Raw genomic sequence first — 15548 nt, forward strand, 5'->3', positions numbered from 1 at the left:
CATTTTATAGGCTCAACAGAAGAAACACAGGGCAAGACACTAGTATTACACTTGCAGTAAACAACTTTTGCTCTCACCACTAAATTCACAACTAGAAATGATAATAATCTCCCATCTACAGGAAAAGCAGCTGGCATTTATATATTCTTACAACTGCATAGTCCTCAGACAGCATTTAAGCTTTGTGGTTCAAATTTGGCACAAGTTACTGTCTAAAAAATTTGATACCATCAACCTTACCTCAGAATCCTGTTTATTTCACATGTTGGAAGCATCAAACAGCTTGCTGCAATTGGCAACTGTAGCTAAAAAGAAAAAGACAAAGCATTACAATATAGTGGCACTAAAAATGTCCAAGTACACAATGAAAGGGGCTACAGGGGAAGTGCAGGGGTGGGCTGTTTAAAAAACAGCAGCTGTACAGCCAGTATGCCTGTCTCGTCTGTAGCCTTTCTGAAACTTTAGGCAAAATGTACTCGAAGTTAACAAGTACTTCTCCCTTTTTTTATGTAGATGTTTTGACCTTATTCTATTTTGTGGTGTCTTTCAAGGCTTCTTATTTTAGTTCATCACTAGTACTCATCTTAGGAACATTTTATGACTTTTAAGTACATTTAAATATCCAATTGGGCAGACAAAAAACAAATCCAAACTCACCGAGCCAGTTCTAGAAGTTTCTTATCATCTAGAAAATTATTACCTGAAGAAAACAAGAATTATAGAATTCTACATTAGACACATTTTCCACAAAACTTATATAAGAGAAAAAAAGCAATCTCTCTTCTTCACACTGGAGAATGAGATGTTTTTTTCAAAGAGGTTCGGCCTTGCTCAGCTTTATCTTCTAGTGATATCTGTCATGAACAGACTGACTCATTGGGGATTTAACATAAAGCAGGTTCATTTTATATCAGTAGTCAGCTTTGCTACTTCTGATAAGCTTCTATGACAGTGGAACAATTACAAGACCTGAAAATACATAATGCTTTAGTCAATTAGACCTTACTTTAAAATGGATTCATGGCAATTCAATGATTGAAAGTAATTTGGTTTTTTCTCTCCTTCAGTAATTATTCTGTTGTATTCCTTGTAGTTTAGCCAAAACATTTCATAGGTTAAGGAGATTAGATGCAATTTCTTTGGTCATGCAATCCTGCCCTTTTCTTTTAACAAAGCCCAGCTCACGCATTTTCCACAAGCAGTCATAGGTGGATGCAATATCAGGATATCTGATTTTACAATACGTGAATGGGAAGGTGGGAAACAAAACCTGTTATCAGAAAGTATTTAGGGAGTCTTCATAACCTTTTATATCATTGTACACATAAGTACCAGCTAAAGGAATGTTGTAATTAGACTAGGGTATTTTTTTTAATTTACTAGGTTTTGCATGAAAGTCTGTATGGTTGACATTTTTACTACCAATATAATTTGAAACTTCACCCCTAGCAGCTGAGGATTTATAAATCTTTTTTTCATTGTATGCTTTCTTCAGCAGATGCAAACATGAATATTTAACTCTAAGGGCCTCTAATTTTATTACCTGGGAAACAGGATGTTAACTTCTACTGTAAGCCAGATACTTAGGAAATACCACATTGTGCCTATTACTCTTATTCACAAATGCAAAGACTATACCAAGCTTTTTCAACATCTAAGAAAGTCTAGCCAGTTACTATGTTCCCTCTTTTTTCTATGCAATAGAATTTGACCATGATATTCCAGGCAGCACAGGGATGGTATCTCTTACAAAAAACTATGCATTGGACTTTCAAAAGGTACAAAGGCCTGCAAAGGAAAATCGTAAATCAGCTTAAGAAAAACATTCACATACTAGTGCTTTTTGAAAGTCTTATTTTAAAAATATTCCTGTATTAAAACAGACTATGATATTATGACAATCTTGCAATGCTTTGCACTTAATATTCCCTTTAATGTAATTTCATTTTCTTTGGCAGATCATCGAATAGACATCAAAACATTCTACTTAGATCTACAGAGCTGGAATCAGAAGTCTTAGATTCTTTTTCTGGGTTTGTCCCTGATTTGCTGGTTTAAGATAGATAAATCACTTCAGTTTATAGATCTGCTGTCTCCTTTGAGCGCCTACTAGCTGTTATTCATCGCACGTGATTAGTGATCTAAGCCAGCTCACTACTCTTTTTTTCCTGCTGCCCAATCAGGTGCCTGAATCATCCTAAGCAGGAAAACAGAAAGCAGTATGTAAAAAATACTGAACAACAGGTATGAGTGTTACAGCACGACTGCCTTTTTTCAAATTCAGGTATTCATATGGCACTCACATTCCCCAAAAACAGTCTATTGTATGAGCATTCACGCTTGGCAAGCGAGATACTTAAAATGAGGGCTGAATGCAACAAATTTCAGGGTATTAATACCAATGTTTTTAACATTTTTTATTAGTATTTATCTGTCTTCAGGTGCTTGGAGTGTCTTGCATGAGGAGCTATAAATATACAAGAAGTTCAACACTTTTTTCTTGGATATCAAAATCTTGTCTTCAGATAAAAAAGGCAAACACATTCCTACAAAACCACTCAGCAATGTGAGTAGAAGGAATCCAGCTCTATCATCCCTCATAGGGACCAGTGGAATGTGCTTTAGAGACCACAAAACACAGGAGAAGTGCAGCGAACCCTTCTCTGAGACATCCCTTCCAACCATCCTTGTACATTTCCAGACGGTGAGTTGGAGAACGAGAACTTCATACACTTTAGTCCTTTATTAGAGTATCACTTAAAATGCTTTTGGAAACCTTAACACTTATGACTGAAATTTGGAAAACATGTCAAGAATAAAGCTACAGTCACCTTGGAGATTTCAGTTAGTATCCAAATAATTTATAATTTCCAGTCAAAATGTATATTCTTTCTTGAGCTAAAACCTTTTATATAAATCTCTCTAGTAATACTAGTATTTTTTAGAATATGCCTCCTGTGAAGCAGTTTATTTTACATAGTTACACTGTTTCACGTAGATAATTCAATAGCACTGAAGCCAGACAAATAGAGTCATCTATTTTGCTGTTATAAATTGATCATGCAGTAGATTTTGATAAATCATCCCTTTTACTATAGCATGGAATTGCTGAACACTGAAAATGTTCAAGTTACTAAATAATACACTCAAATATACCTTTTATGTTAATGCTGATATGAATTTTATACCGATTTTTACTCCGGAATATTTTTTTCTTCTTCCTACAAGCTGTCTATGCAGAATGATTTATTGCTAAGGTAAACCATTCAAATAAGTTCATGACAGTATGTACGATTTTTTTTTCTGCAACTGACCAAAATTATCATAAGAATTCTAAGATAGAAATTTAATGTAAGAAATAGTTCACAGATAATCAAATACAAATTAAGAAATCAAGTGCCGTTTTAGAAATAAAAGAATTATTGCCGAATATTTGTGCGTCTATGCTAGTGATAACTATGAAACATTTTAGTTTAAGATGCCGCAAAGGGATTCCTGTGATAATGAGCCTGCGTTCATGAATGCTGTTATTTCTATTGGAAATAACATGTTATTTTCCATTATGTGTCCATGTTATTTTCCATTGTTTCCAAAGAGCTCAGTTACCTCCAGGCTGAAACGGGTACCGAAAGAAGGGTAAGAAAGTTAAAGAACATGGAGAAATCCTTAACACTGTGAGGTGATTTGTCAATACTGCTCTAAAAACAATGATGAAGATAAGATAAGGAGCTTAAAAAGCTTTTTTAAAGCATCAAAGCAATTAAGAAGGAAAAACTAAAAATTAATGGAAGCTGAAAGCCATTCCACTGATGCTGAAAAATCTTATCCATATTATTTGAGAGCATTTCAAAGGTAAATAACATAAGGGAAAGGTTTTCAAAGACACAGAAGGACAAATAAGCATCCAACTCCCATTAAAACTTTTTGACTGTTTCAAATAAATTCACTATAAAAGAATATAGAAGCTTAATTTATAGTGAAATGGGTAACAAATTGTTTTCCTCATAGCATTATGAATTGCAGTGCTAAACCATGGAGAACAATTTAGATAACCCTATCACTCAGACAGAGAAAAAAAAACAGGTTCTTTTTTTGCATTGAACAAGTGAATGATGGTAATAAGAAAGGTTTCGAAATGACAGTACAGAGACATTCATTGAGATAAACTTACCCATAAGGAAGGTACCACAACATCACGATGATGATTTTTTAGCAAGTTCATGACATACAACTATTTGACAACCTTCATGAAGAAATTCCCTAGGGCAGCACTGAGCACTTTGGAGTACTGAGTACTTTATCTTAATCCAACAAAGCACAGAAAATAAACGGAACAATGATTTTAAGCACATTCTTAAAGATGAGAAGGTACTGTTTGATTTGCTCAACAGTGGACAGTTGTGCCTGTGTAAATGCTACTAAAGTTGAACGTCAAATATTAATATAATTTCTACATAACTTTTCTGCTTGGCAAAGTGCTTGGACTACATAAGGGCATAACCAAAATATCACAGACAAGTCTATGAACTTTTAATTCAAGCTCAAAATATTAGTTTGCTCTATTTTAACTAAATGGCAAGAATAGGATTTAAAATAAGTGATCTTAATCCCTTCCCCCCTCCTACCACACATCTCAGAAAAGGTTGCGTTCCTGGAAGTGTGAAGAGTCTGGAGAGAGTTCACTGAGCTCTGCAGTTGCAATTAAAAAGAAAAAAAGCAACAAAAATATGGATAAAATTTGAAATGTCTTCTTACTTCACTACTTTTTAACTTCAGCAATGCAGCAAAACTTGTTCTCAACTAACTGATAGTCCTAAGGTGATTTAATACCCTCAGATGAAAGTAGCCATATAAAAAAGTAAGCGACAATAGATTGGTATTTGTTATTTCCTGGCATACACACAACTTGTTCTTATTTATGTGGCAACAAAGCAAAGAAATTTCAGCACAGTTTATAGGTGGGGAAGAAAGGAATAATCTCCTAAGTGCCACATATACAGGGAAGGATGTGCTAAACTGAAAGGATTGCAGTTAAGAGAGAGAGAGAGAGAGTTGAAGTGTTCGAAGAGCAGCGAGTAATTCTTCATAGGGGAGTACCACATAGCATTATCTCTGTGCATCAGATCTGACTCAGGTCTCCTCAATAAGACAGATGAAAACTCAGCTTAGGTGTTCCAAGCATGAAGGGCCAGTCATCCTGGCCATTGGAGGGGAATAGAAAGGAAAAAAGATGGGGAGGTGTAGTAGCTGGAGTTAGCTCTGAGGACCCCAGATTGCTGTCCCTGTTCTCTTGTTGTGGATGCGGGATAGTGGAGCAGGCAGTGCCATTGCTAGAGGTAACCACCTTCACAGAAGCAGCCATCATGACTTATAGTCCACTAGGACCTCACTAGTGAAAACGAGAATGGAACACACAATATAAAACCATAAAGCAAATGAGCCCGCAGCTACTGCTGGCCAGAATGATTACTACCCCAGTTTCTTCCATGTCACTCCAAGGATTTCAACTCGACTATGCAAAAGGATAGTATTGCCTTTCTTTAATATGGCCATCTGCAATGCTGAACCTTTAGCCAAGATGAGCACACAATACATTAATCTTATTTTCTATTAAAAAAATGAGATCATAATCAAGAAAAGAGACAGGTATTTTAAGTGTTTTTAAGGATTTATCACAGGCTTACTTGTGTTGAGAAATTATTTATATTTGAAGTTCTTCAGCATATACTGTGAAATCACAATCAGAGATTTTCCAGGTATTTTGCGAGGCAAAAATATGGAAAATTCTTCCCTCCTCAGTCTCTCTGTTTTCCCTCAATAACTTCAAAGGTTGATTTTAACCAAATTTGATCAAAGGTAGTTACTTCAGAGATTTTAACTCAAGAATATCAGTGACCAGGTACAGGACAGATGCCATAGAAGTAAAGGGATCAGAGCAGACCCTCATGATTAGATGCTGGAGAATCCAGCCAAAAGGTGTTCATGTCAAGAAAAACATTGGACTTCAAAAATTTCATTGCTCAAAGAACCAAATCTTGCAGAATCAATATCTATCTGTTACTTGTACCGTGAAGGAGGAATAAAACATTATCAGCAGCAACTTCACACTAATAATTCACTGTTGGTCAGCAGCCATCAACTTGTGTCCCTGTGGACTCAGGTAGATGAACTATTGTACAGAAGAAAAGTAAATTTATACTGTTTTGGCTTCTGCTCCATACAATTTACACTCTTCCCCTTGTTTCATATTCTGCTCCTTTCTTGGAAGTATTCTCTCACAATTTTTATTCCCCTCAGTAAGAGGAAGATTGGACTAAAACACCAGAGGTTCATCGGCAATCCTCTAACCCCTCTCTGCTCTAAACCCTAAAATATCAGACTCCATGAATTGATTTTCTTTCATTCTCTGCTGCAGGCATAACTGTTAATGAAGTTGCCAGGTCTGTTGAGATTCTAAGGATTTATTTGTTATACTGAGCATGATGTCAAGACAGAGAGTTATTGGTTGCTTTACTCTGACAGTTTTATTCATGAAGCAGAATACTGGAACTTACGGAAGCTTAGCTCACCCAATACATCATTGCTGAAACTTAGTTAAAATCTTATTGCAAACTTAGTTTAAAGGAGAACAATTGGCTTTAACATGCAAATACTTTATAAATAAATTACCTTAACACTTCTAAGTGAATTATTCTGTCATATAATCACTCTAAGGAAAGTTGTGGGCTAGCTTCTTTGTACTAGCCCTTAATCAACCCAAGCCACAGCAGTCAGTATTAGAAATGTCCCTTTAAATGTCCTACCCTGTTCCCTGTTTATGTCCTTCTCAGCTGCATCAAGACAAAAGTGAGACTGGAATTCGGACCTACGACATCAAAATCAGATTTGAGAGAACACACCAGTTTCCTACCTCTGGCAATAAATAAAACCTCTCAATATCATTATTTGTACAACAGAAGTACTAAGATTCACTTGGCAAGAAAGGAACAACATTGTGCAAGGTACTGTCTGTCCAGATTTAACTGTAGTTCCAAGGCCAACGACTCAGATTGGTTCTCTCATGGCTCCCCAACCCTGATAAGCAGGATTGCACATCCCAGCAACTGCCAAGCTTGACTGTGAAATACACCAAGACAAGGACTCATCATCACAATTTTATAGAACAAATTAAATATGCATTGCTTTGAAATTTAAATAATAAGAAATTAGGATGACTCTTTCAACTAGATGACATAGTTTAGAAAAACAGCACTCCACTCTGAAATGAGAAAGTGGAAATGAATGTAAAACTCTGCTTCTAGGTAGTTGTTTCTCTTTCTTGGAAAATTCTGTATAGAAAGCCAGTTGTTCCCTTCTGCAGAGATTGCTTTCTTTATAAAGAAAAGTCAGCAGTCAGACTAAGTGTGGAAAGGGAAAAAGGTCTCAAAGTGTTAAATCCTACTTTTGTGACACTGAGTCTAAATAATAAAAAATTGGTTTTAATTATTTCAATACACAACATTTTGGTAGGACTTAGACAAGGAAAAGAAAATTTCATTACGTGACTCCTTTAATAAAAAAAAATATTTTTTTATAAATCTGAATTTGTCAATCAAACATCCTGAAATTCAGAAATATTTGAGATGAACTCCTAGCTTGAATTGAAACAAAGATGCTTACATTTTCCAGAAAAAAAACCCCACTTTTCTCTGAGGTGCATCCATTCTGCTAAAAATCAAGTCCAGATACTACAACCACCTGACGAGAACAGACTTTGGGTATTTGGTCTCGCCCTCTCACAGGTAACAATGCTGACACCCAGTAGATATCAGACAAGCTCTGTCTTAAAATTAGTTTGATTTCTTCTTTTCCTCCAGATCCCTCATAGACGGTAAAGTGCTCTTACTTGAAAATATTTGCTTTTGAATCTTGAAATACAAAATTTACAGCAGAATCAACAAAATGCTTGAGTTTAACAATATAAATACCAGAATACAAATGTATGAAAGTCAACATTCATGACCCCACAGAGGGAAGATAGATAGCAGTGCTGTGAGGCACAAAGCCTTTTATGAGTTTGGGATTACTATATTACTCAGGAAAGGAGAACTAAATTCCAACAAAATCCTTTACACCTTTCACATTGCTTTCTGTTCTTTGTATGTACTGTATATACTTTGTCTTGGTGAAAATAACGTTTTAGAGTGCTTTTAAAAGACCTATTATTTTTGCTTTTCTCTTGTAAAGCAAGCCTTTCTCTAGCTATAATGAGTCAAACGCAAAAGAGAAAGAATGTGATATCTATTTACAATGTAGAATGAAGACACATTGAATAAAACCATTGAGCTACTCTCTCTGCGTTTTCTGTGTAAGTGCTATTTACTCAACCATTCCTTTGCTTAAAATAAGAGTGGACTTGATCCAACTATAATTATTTCCTCCACATATCTAGTCCTACCTGATCTTACACTAGTATTGGTTCATTAGGAATGCAGTGCCCTTCCAGTTCCTAATAAGTGTATTTTGATTAGTGGTACCCCACTGCACTTTGGTTTTAATCTTCACTGAATCTCAACATTATTCTTCCCATCTCAAATTATCAAATTATTTTCACGCTTTCATTGTTTCATGAACAATGCTTAAAATTCCTCTTCAAATTCTTTTGCTTTCTATGCTTCACTTTCAAAATTGTTTAAAATGTTTCAAAACAAAGTCATTTAAAACCATATTCTTCCCCCTGCTTCCCAAGAAAGCACTTCCTGAAGCAAAGCAAAATCCAACAAATGAAGAAAAGTCCAGTTAACTTGAGTGCTTTTGTTTTTCCTTTCCCTAGTCCTATGCTCAGTTACTAAACTGAATATTGCAATTAACCTTGGCCAGAGGCAGAGTATAGTGAATGTTTATCACATGATTCTACATATTATCTCAGGGGTGTCACCTACAAACATATAGCATGCATCATTTTCTGTAAAAGCTCTTCACTCAGCAGTCTCTAACGGCTGGATTTGTCATTTGACAGGCAAAGTTGAAGATAAGACAAAAATAGAAGATTTTTTTTTTTTCTATTAGGAGATGAGACAAGTTCCTGTAGGATATTCTCCCCTAAGTCAAACTCTGCAATGACAGAGTTGTTCTACACTGGCCTCTGCAATAACAGTATTGCAAGAATTCACAGAATGACTCATCGCCTATGAAAATGACCACTTTCATTAGACAATATAAGATAAACAGGAGGTTGATAAAATATAAGAGAGTTCCACAAAACAGGGAAAAAAACATATGTTCTTGTTCAAGGTTACGGACCCAATCCAAGCTATTGTTAAATTAAAGCTGCCCTTTTAAGATGCTTAAATTATCTGTGTCTTGTGGATTAGGACCATTGACAGCTGATGAAAAAATTACTTCTGTAATACCTCAGGGGAATTCCCATACCTATTAGACCTCAGTGGAAATGAGATAAGTTTGCTTTAAGCCTCTTCCAGGCTGTATGCCAAAGTTTGGCAGAGCAAATAAAAGAAACAGACCTTCTAGGCCAACAGTCACTTAGGCTTGGATCTGGTGTTTGACAAGGAATATCTAAATGAGGCAAAGGAGGTGGGAAAAGTTCCTTGCTTTGATTAGATGAGTCAGACAATACACCGTCTTTCAAAAGACGTAATTTTAAGACACAAACCTCCTTATTTCCAAACAAGAATTGGTGAGTAATAGGATGGGATGGAGTGTACAAGCAAAGCTGAGCCAGTAACGAACCCAAGGTTATCAATTTAGCAGCCACAGGTTATAAAATACTTGGTATGGTAATTATAGATCCTGATGTGTAATTTCTCAAATGTACATGACAGATTCATCATAAATAATAAAACAATACATAAATGTAGCTTATATCTTGGGGGATAATGCCACATTCTTTTGACTTGCAAGTCATCAGCTGTCATTTTAATTCCTAGCATTAAGGTCTTTTAAATTCCTCAACACTGGCAGTCTACTTCTACATAAATAATGCAACGCTTCTGTAGCTATCTGAGTTTTCCAAGCAATAGTTGAATGTAACAGAGCATAACAGCTTTTCTTAATTTTCATACAAAAAGCAGGGAAAGTGTAATTTTATTCTAGAAATGTATAAGGAGTAATACAAGAATAATAACGCTCCTGAGACTGTTCTGTCTCTCCCTACTATGCTGCAGAGCTTCCTTTTAAAACTCCTGCAAGAGAGTCTGGATTCTTGTGTCATTGCTAGCTGGTACAGACTGCATTGCAACTAGAAAAACCTGCAGCTAAATCCCTACTTGTTTTAAACCTCTGTGATTTGGACTCCACACAGATGTGTGGGCAAGCCAAGCATTCAGATTATCTTTTCTTTGAAAATTCTGGGTACACAGTAGAGATGATCCAATTTAAAATTTTCCAGAATTAAGCTCTTGGACAAACCAGAGGGTCTCCTAAAGTCTTATGAGTTTCTCCTGCTTGCTAACTTTTTGTCTTGACGGGAATGGCTTGGCTGCAGGAAAGGGAGTTCACAAGGTATTCCTAAAGTGCCTTTAACAATTCTGCCTTTTCTTCATCTTCTTTTCAAATACTACAGGCTAAGTAGGCGTTCCATGATGCCTTATGTATTTCTTTTCATAGCCCTAAACTCTCCTCGCACAGAGACCTATAAGCTCTGTACTCTGCCATTAACACCACTGGGGTCCTAAAAATTGACTGTTGAAAAGTAAAAATTCCTTTTGGAATCTACTCTGCACATTCTCAGCAAGGCTTGGATTATGCACTCCGCAGGACTGTGATAGTCATAAAATGGAACAGACATTATTTTCCTTGTGCTTTATAAGCTATCAGCGAAATTCTTAGCAACAGATCTCAAATTAAATGTATGCTTTTCTTGAGTGGTGCCAGTCAGCTAGTTCTGCCAAGACATCTCATGCTACCCAGAAAAAGCTTACTAAATTATTTATTTGTGCAATAATAAGAATAATCATCAGCATAATAATCAATGTCAATATATTTATAAGCTTGTTTTATTTTCTTCTCATCTCGGCAGAGCTAGATATCTTCTTTTAGAGTTTGGTGTTAAGCCTGGGTTTACTAGGCTCTACAGAAACATTTTCTTTTCAGGTAAGGGCATTAAATGTTTATATGTCAGGGATTTTCTGCTTTAAATTTATCTTTTATTAAAAAGCCACAAGAAGAAAGCGGTGGAAAAGCACTACAAAACTGGTGCAAACTCTTGCCTCATGGGGTCTCAGCTATCATCCGACTGTGGATTCTAAAATGGCAAACAACGACGTGCAAGTGAAAATGACATGTAATTTCTCCTCTCACTCACCTCTGGGTAAGTGGCATTGCCATTAAAAAAAATAATAAAAAAATCAAGTTAGTTTGTTTTCACTTGGCAGCAGCAACTAAAAGTACATCAATGTTGCTGTCAGCAGCAGTATCTTGGAATCCCCCACAGTGATGTATCTGCCTGTTCAAAGGGGACACTTGCAGAGTTATAGACTGAAAAACAGTCTAGCTCACAGAGCAAACGGGTGTTTTTAGCAAGCATCAAGAGATATTATATATTTGTTCTTAAACTTAGGAAAGGAATAAAGGCTGAGGAAATTAAACCCCTTTCCAGACATTGCAGCTGACATTCATCAGCAATGTAAATCAGTAACACTACAAGTTTTTCCATTGGCCAACTATAAACATACATGTTTAACATCATCTTGTACAACATTTTTGTTTGTAGAAAACACAGTGATAAGTGTAATTGTAGAACTGATGACCTCTGTTCAAAACTCTTCCTACAACCTTCTGATTCAAGGGAGTTAATTTCCACCTGTGGGACTTATGTCATCAGACATCAGGGCTGTGGACCATATGAAATAGAAAAGAGGTACTTTATAAGTTCTGTTTTGTCACAATGGCCCATTACTATGTACTGAGCTATGTCTCCTTCCTGTTTCCCTCAAAATTAATCTCTAAGTTTTTGAGTAAAAGAAAGGATCAAGATGTAAATGAGTGAAATTCAATTTAAACCTGAATCTTGTACGGCTCAACAAAAGGCAGAGAAAAGTACTTACTATTTTTGGTTCCTTTCTGCCCATGTTCAGTTAGGTTCCCAAATCTACAATCTCTGCACTCATACTTCAGTGAGGTCCACCATAAGAATTGCTGCAAAGTGGTTCAAATTTCCAGAGTGCTAGACACTGCCCAGCTTGTCCATCTTAGGTTAAGTACTCTGGTTTTTTTGGTATGTCTATCACCTTTGACTGCCTCCCTGTTGCTTTCTCCCACTGGTTTCATTAACATATTGCATTACCAGATATGACAATAGGATAACTCAGGTCTAATCTGACCTCCTGCACCAGCAAGTTGAGCTACAAGGTCCTATCAGGTTACCCAGAGTTTTATCAAATCTGAATGTGAAAATCTCAAAGAATGGAGATTTGCATAACCCATTTGGGCAATCCATTCACTGTTCTTATTGTAACAAAGTTTTTCACATCCAGTCAGCAACTCATGTAGCTGCAAGAGTAATTCCCACTGAACCTTATCATCTGACTTTTTGAGGCAAGTGCCTAGTTCTTCATGATTGGTCATATACATGCATTTTGGCACTACTTGTACTAGTCACTCCAGGAGAAAAGATACAAAGAACAATCTCTTCTGCTCCTGGTCACCTAGGATTTCTCCACTTGAAGAGAAGCCTTAGTTGGAACTAACAAAAGCAGAAAAATCCACCCACAAGACCAGCAAGAGCGGCTAAGCACCAAAAATCTGATCTGGTGTCAGGCATTAAATGTTACGTGAATACACATTTGCTTTGTTCACATTCCTTTTTGTTTACATTTTCTACATACTCAAGTGAAAAACCTTTAAAGCTTTCCTAGAACAAGTCTTTGAAAGATTTAATATGGTATGTTAAAATTGCAAATCAGGAATGATACACTCAAATATATGATTCACATTGCTTTCTCTTATAAGTGATTTGAAGAGGGGACAAGAAAGTTGCCACATGCCTTCTTTGAAAGAATATTCAGAAGAGAGCACTGGTGAATGACTCAGAATTACTGACTTTAAAAGATAAATTGGAATGTTTCAAATAATTGAGTGATGTATATAGCGCAGAACAGTGGATTGAAGAGAATTAGACAGATGGATACAATTCAAAATGAAAAGCACAACTATGTTTTTGAGTTAGACAGCTAAAACCCTGCTTCTTTTGTTTTGCATTATGTTTAACAACTCCCAATGACAAAACTGTTGAGGTTGCCCCACCCTCAGCCTATATCACTGAACCTTTTCTCTCACTTTCTTGCAAAGCAGTGTATGCATCCTGAAGGCTGTGTGCGTGAGAATTTCAGGTTTCCTTCTCCTCCAAGACACTAAACAGGACAAAGGACTTTCACTTACTTGTGGGAAATGCTTGTTTTCTGACCCTCAGTTTGATTGCATAGCAGCCAAGAGCTAGAAATAAATCACAGCCAGGCATACTGTGCTTTAACCCCGCCCATAGTCCCCAATTAATTAACCTAAAGTGAAAGAGTCCACAGAGGCTCTTGTCAGTCTAACTTGCAAAAGAAATTCTTCCCTAGCCTCCAAAACTTGCAAACAAAGCAAAGTACCAACAGTATTTCATAAGCGCAAGTTCAAGAGAGTATGCTGTTTCATGCCTATTAAAAAAAAAATAAAATATATATATATTGTTTACCACAAGGGATTTCCCTTCAGAGGGTATGCAGAGAGCCACCAAGATCCATCACTCATAAAGCTTCAGCAAACAAAAATCTGTCTTCTTTATGCTTAAATCTTATGCTCAAGTACAAGAAGAAAGGTGACTATCACTAAAGCATCTCTAGGCCAAAGCTACATCAAGGGTGGTTTCTGAAAGAGTGTCTGTGTGGGACCCACCGCACTCAGCTGTCATGTATAGCTGTCCATGGGGTGTACATGTGTAAAGCAGCTACTAGAAGGGGTCCAAAGGAAAGCAGAGAGTAGAAGGAGAAGGCTCAGAGGGCCCAAAAGAGAGTTCTGATCTGGTTAAGCAGCCTGGAATTGTAGGATATGTTGGAAATACACATCATCTGGAAGACAAATTACTGCAGTAAACCTGCAGGAAACTGTGTGTGGGGGCGTGTTTGCACATGCACATGTAAAGAAAGCTTCCTGCTTGATTCATTGTTGTTACAAGTAAATTTCCTTCTTCTTCTACTGAGTGCTATCAATATGCAGTCTCAGAAAATCATGAACTGTGACTCATATCAAAATTCTTGGGTTTTTTGTTCCCCCTTGTGCACTAGCTTTGGATTTTTTATGTTGATCTGTGTGCTCTTAAAAGGCCAAATTTTGAAATATTTTAATCAGGAACCACATCTGCTGTAATCTGTTAGAGACAGGCATTTACAACTGAGAGACTGTTTTGACCTGAGAACAGTGATTGAGTGACAAAGGAAAGAACTGTGACTTTAAATTTAGCTTGAATAAAAAAAGCAAGTAAGGGAGAATGCTTCTTTTTTGGGAAAAAAAAATCTCATTTCACTGGAGGCTTAAGGCTTAATAGGTCTGGAACCTTGGCTTGCTCCACAGAAGGGAATATGTCCAATGGAGCAGAGTTGTGCTTAGTGAATATGGGGCCTCTCTGAGTAGAAACCTAAGAGCCTACATTGATTCCTACACTAAGAGACTGCAGCATTCCCTCATGTTCAAGTTAATTCTGTTTGATACTGTTTATCTAGCTAAAACACATTGACATGGAACATTTTTCGGTATAAGATGATTTAGATTCCTATTTGTGACCACTGCCAGAGAGGATTCCCATATCTTTTGGCTGAAAGCAAGCAGGGGAAGAAGGCAGACTGTGAGAATTGCCCACCATTAATAATATGGTATATTTCCAGGTGTTGTCACTGAATGTCACTCTGACATATTCCCTGAAGAAGCTTCACTATCTAACTGACACAGCACAGGTGAGATTCATAATAATGTGCTCAGGAGTCTTAAGACACAGCTTCCCAGTTCTGTATCTGCTTCCATAGAGACAAGTCTTTTGATAGACCTCAAAATTGTCACATAAAATGTTTGCATCTTTCATATTTTTATCATAAGATTTCCTTGCTTGCTGTGGCAGGCCTAACTATCCCCACCCACTACTACTTCTATTTCAGGGAGCTGTTTTGTGACTAACTCTTCTTCGAGAGTATGTTGTAATAGAGATCAGATGGTAAGAGACTTAAACAGAAGGACCACGAGCCTTGGCAAGCAGAGAATAAAACCTTCAACGTTTCTTTGTTTAAACTGTGCGTAGAGTGCAGCGATGAAAGGCAGAAATTGCTCATCATTCCCTGCTCCTTGCTCTCCTTCTTCCCCAGTTCCCTGGTATTTGTTTTTTTGTTTTGTTTTTGTTTTTTTCCTATGGATTCACCCTTGACAATCTCCATCCTAGTGAAGTTTTTCTTCTAAATAGAAAAATGGAGTGATAATTCTGAATCGTGTTCCAGTCTGGTAGTCTACATATCTTGAACATCCATTCACACAAACTCTACATCCTTCAATATAATGATGTACATCCTAGTTCTATTTTTGGA

The 15548-nt window shown here is 36.7% G+C and overlaps 1 long non-coding RNA gene across 1 annotated transcript in view; it reads right to left on the reverse strand.

The window, feature by feature from the left end:
• Positions 1-239: 239 nt before the first annotated feature.
• Positions 240-15548, reverse strand: part of LOC138726067 (uncharacterized) — a 42316-nt gene continuing 27007 nt past the window's right edge. The window contains exons 2-3 of the long non-coding RNA XR_011338358.1: positions 790-969; positions 240-305 (exon numbers count right to left, since the gene is read on the reverse strand). This is a non-coding gene — a long non-coding RNA (uncharacterized lncRNA). The remainder of the gene's footprint in view (positions 306-789; positions 970-15548) is intronic.

This window comes from Phaenicophaeus curvirostris, chromosome 13 (genome assembly GCF_032191515.1).
Source record: "Phaenicophaeus curvirostris isolate KB17595 chromosome 13, BPBGC_Pcur_1.0, whole genome shotgun sequence".
Taxonomy (NCBI): Eukaryota; Metazoa; Chordata; class Aves; order Cuculiformes; family Cuculidae; genus Phaenicophaeus; species Phaenicophaeus curvirostris.